The following is a 5,053-nucleotide window of genomic DNA, read 5'->3' on the forward strand; positions in this document are numbered from 1 at the left end:
ATTCAAGGTTGGATCAAGGGTGGGTCTCCTGCAGTTCCGCAACTGTAGGTGAGTCTCCATGGAATACAGTTTTAGGAAAGCGGTTCTAGTAAGCAGAGTTGACCATCAGTTGATGCGGCACAGCAGCCATCCTGTGATTAGTGGGAATGGTGTTGTGGGGATATGCAGCATGAGTTATCCTCAGGTATCTGGCTTCCCTAAGAATGGTAGGGTAGTTCCTATTCTTCCCCGAGGTAATACAGGGCTGGTAACCATCATCTTCTCACTGTCCATAGGTAGAGCAAGTCCTCCTATACAGTATATTTCTCAATTGGTTTAAGACAGCTGAAGATTCTTTCTGTTGCTTATAGTTGTAAATTCTTAATCCTTGTTTTCGGCTTCAGCTTGCTGGCCCAGAGGCCACACGACCGCCCGGAGAGGGGGGGGCCGCCACAGCGGCACCTGCCACCGCCTTGGCGCGGGGCCTGGGGAGACGCGCTGAGTCCGGGAGGGCCCGCGCAAGTCCCTCCATCTTTTTCTTGTGCACACTAATTGCTATGAACTTCCCTCCTATGTACTCACTATAATTTGTTTTCATAAATCTTTTTATTTCAGTCTGAATCTCTTCAGTAGTCATGAAGTCATTCAGAAGTAGGTTATTCAGTTTTCATGTATTTGTGTATTTTTTAGGGTTTTTACTGAGATTAATATCAAGTTTAATTCCATCATAGCTGGAGATGATGCTGGATATAGTTTCTATGCCTTTGAATCTGTAAAGGCTGGTTTTGTACCCTATCATGTGGTCAATCTTTTTTTTTTTTTTAGAGTTGTTTTGTTTTGTTTTGTTGCTATAGGGCACATGCGCTCGCCAGACAGACAGAGAGAGACAGAGAGACAGAAAGTGAGAAATCACCCCCCAGGGGGGATGGCCACACTGCAGTCCCTTCTCCTCCATTCTCCTCTCGGAATCTTGGACATGCACACACACGTGCCCGGCGTGAGTTTTAAGCCACCGGGTTCGGGACACGAACCATGGTCGACTACGTGGGAGTCCAGCGACATGGCCATTATGCTAACTGCTGGTCCCTCGTGTGGTCAATCTTCGAAAAGTACCATGCAAGGCTAAGAAAAATGTATATTTTGTGTATTTTGGGTGGAAAGTTCTATAGATGTCTATCAAGTCCATCTGACTTACGGTATCATTTAGGTCCTGAATGTCTTTCCTTATTTTTTGTCTTGTTGACCTGTCTAAAGAAGATAATGGGGTGCTGAGATCTCCAACAATTGCTGTGTTACGGTCTATCTGTCCTTTTAGATTTCGCAGTCTTTCCTTTACACACTTGCGTGCTCCTGAGTTGGGTGCAGAGACATTTACAAGTATTATATCTTCTTGGTGAATTAGTCCTTTTACTACTATATAGTGCCCTTCTTTCTCTCTTCTTACAGTATTTGTGTTAAAGCATATTTTGTCCGAAATCAGTATAGTGACTCCGGCTCTTGTTCGGTTTCCATGTGTGTGGAATACCTTTCTCTAGCCCTTCACTTTTAGTCTATGTATGTCTTTATTCGCGAGACGGGTTTCTTGTAGGCAGCGGATGGAGGGTTTCTGATTTTTAAGCCATGCAGCCAGTCTGTGTATCTTGATCAGAGAATTTAATCCGTTAACATTCACCGTCATTATTGATATTTCCAGACTTGTCCCTACCACTAAATCAGCCATCTACTTGGCTGTTTTTTGTCCTCTAATTAAATCGGCCATCTACTTGGCTGTTTTTTGTCCTCTAATTGCTGTATGTCTGTCTTTAGTTTTCTTGGTATAGTACTCCTTTCAGAATTTATTGAAGAGCTGGTCTGGAGCTGGTAAATTCTTTCAGGTTTTGTTTATCCAAGAATGTTTCTATCTTCTTTTCCCGTGTGAAAGGTGATCTTGCTGGGTATAGAATTCTTAGTTGAAATTGTTTTTATTTAACAATTCGAATCTATTTCCTCATTCTTTCCTTGCTTGCGTTGTATCCGATGAGAGGTCGGGTGTTAGACTGATGGGATAGCCTTTGTACGTGATTTGACGTTGCTCTCTTGCCAATCTCAGTATCTTGTCTCTGTGGTTTTGGCCAGTCTAGCTATGATGTGCCATGGAGAGGATCTTCTTGGACTGATTCTACTTGGGGTTCTTTGTATTTCTTGGGTCTGGATGTTCGAGTACCTCTGTAGACTTGGAAAGTTTTCTTCCGGAATTTCATGGGATAGATAAACAATGCCCTTATTAGTTTCTTCACCTTCTGGTATACCAATTATTTGGATCTTGGGCCTTTCATGGTATCTAGTATTTCTTGTATAGTATCCTCAATTTTAGTGGCTGTTTTCTCCGATTTTCTGATTTTTTTTTTCTTGGTCAGTGGTTTTGTCTTCTACTCCCGAGATTCGATCTTCTGCATGGTGTAGCCTGCTTTTGATACTTTCGAGGGAGATTTTTATTTCCTGTATTACAGCCTTCATATCTAACAGTTCCTTTTGATTCTTTTTTTTTAATGTTGTCCAATTCTTCTTTCATATCATGGAAGGTTTTCCTCATCTCTTGGAGCTTAACATTGCTTTTCTCTTGCATCACATAGAGTTTTCTTACCATAAATATTCTAAATTCTTTTTTCTGACATTTTGGTAATATTGTCTAAACCTTCTCTACTTGGAGATGAGTTACAGTGTTCCCTTACTGGAGATGTATTACTTGATTCTCTCATCCCTGAGGTTCTTCTTGATTTTTAGTCATTTGATAATGTGTTCACTTTAGGCTAATTTGTTGGAGAGGGATTCTGTGACTGTGAATTCATGTATTTCCCTTACTGTGAAATAGTTTGGTGCAATTTTCCCTTCTACTGTGTCCTCCAGTGTGGGAATCATAGAATAAGTTTTACAATTGGATTTATAAAGGGGAATTTCACTCTCTTTGCATGAACTACACTGAGGTGCAAAGAATTCCCTAAAACTCACAATGTTCAGATGTTTAGCTACTATGCACCTAGTCTTCTCTAGGCAGTAGGTAAAGGCTGAACAGTAAAATAGGAAAGTAAGAAAAAATAAAAAGAAAGTAGGAAATAGAAAAGGAAAGGAAAAGCAAAGGAAAAAAAAGAAGGAAAGAACTAGAATAAAAAGAGGAGAAAATAACCAGAAATCACAAGGTAGACAATGAAATTGGTTTAAAAATAGGAAACTGCATGGTGTGCAAGCACAGTCAGGGGTGGAGTTGCCTGGATGCTTTCTGTCCTGGCTAGCACTGGGGTCTCGGTAGTTCTTTTTTTTTTTTTTCTTTTTCTTTTTGGAATTGTTGTACTGTTATTCAGAACAATTGTACTAATTTACATTACTATCAATAGTCTATGACAGTTCCCCTTTGCCTATATCCTTGCCAGTACTTGTCATTCTGATGTTAAATTAATTTTTGGAGGATATCCATTCCAACTGGAGTGAGATGATACATCATTTTATTTGCATTTCCCTGGTAATTAATGACATCGAGTATTCTTTTGATTTACTTTTTGGCCATTTGTATGTCTTCCTTTGAGTGCTGTCTATTCAAATCAAGTACCCATTTTTAATTTGTATTATTTGTTTGTTTATTTTTCCAGTGAGTTCTTTAAGTTTCTTGTATTCGAGGTCTTCAAATAGTTCGTGGAAATGCGTATTATGAAGAAACTGCATGGATCTCAAAATTTTTTGACACTTAAATACTTGTATTTCAATTCTATTTTTGTATGAACTTCTTGAAATACTTTCATACATTGTAGTTATTAATCCCTTGTTAGATGTATACCTTATAAACATTTTCTCCCATTCTGCAGGTTGTCTCTTCACTCTGTTGATGGTTTCCTTTGCTGTCCAGGAACTTTTTAGTTTGATATAATCTCATTTTTCTATTTTTGCTTTTACTCTCCATTCTTTTAAGGTCTTTTCTAAAAAAAAATCCTTGCCTATACCAATATGTTGAAGCATCTTCCCTATGTTTTCTGCACATCTTCACCAAATCTTGTTGCATATTCATCTTTTATAATGATAGTCAATATAGCACATGTGAGGTGACAGACTCCATACAGTCTCTATTAAAATTTCAATGTCATTCCAAAAGAAATACAAAAAAGCCGTGCTAAAGCTCAAATGAAACCAGAAAACACCCAAATAGCCAAAAATTTCTTAGCTGAAATGAGCAGAGCTGGAGGCACCACACTATCAGATCCAAAATATATTACAAAGCTATAGGAATGGCATGGTACTAGCATAAAATCGACACGACAGTGAAATAGAATAGGGGGCCCAGATATAAACCTGAATATCTACCTTCAACTGAAATTTTAAAAGGTTTTTGCTATAGGGTGCATGCACTCACTGGAGAGAAACTGAGACAGTGAGAGGGAAAATGAGAAATCACCCTACAGTCCCTTCTCCTCCAAGCTCTTCCTGGGGTTTTGGGCATGTATGCACACATGCCTGCTGTGATTTCCAAGGCGATTGGTCCAGGACTCAAACCACTGTCAGCCATGAGGGAATCTAGAGGCATAACCACTACACCACCTCTTAGCCCCCATTCAGCTGATTTTTGGCTCCCAGAAAACTTACCATCTTGATTCAACATACTTCATTCCCCACCTTCCCCTGAAATGTGAATCTATGCCTTTATTTGGTTGCTCTTCCTGTATCCTCTGCCTTCCTGATACATAGAAAGCTACTTGAGGAAAAATAAGTGTTATCACTACTTACTGACCAATACTCTTGGCAACCATGAGTTCCTGTGCCAATTACCTGCTGCTACTCTCCCCTCTCCAACAAAAGTAGGAAAATCTATGTTTTATTGGTAATGTGGAGAACAGTGCTTTTCCTTGTATTTCTAGTGCAATTGGTGCCCCAAAACACACCGATGTTCATTTTCTTGGTTCCATCTCCAAAGTCAGTAAAGTGACGAGCACTGTTCCTCATGGCAACGTACGCATTTGTGTGTGTGCATGTGCGATCATTCCCCACACACCCGACTCCACATATCACCCTACGTGTTTCTTCTGCAGTTTGTCTCCTGGCATTCTCTTCC

The sequence above is a fragment of the Tupaia chinensis genome, unplaced genomic scaffold, assembly GCF_000334495.1.
Source record: "Tupaia chinensis unplaced genomic scaffold, TupChi_1.0 Scaffold144336_2, whole genome shotgun sequence".
In the NCBI taxonomy this organism is placed as follows: Eukaryota; Metazoa; Chordata; class Mammalia; order Scandentia; family Tupaiidae; genus Tupaia; species Tupaia belangeri.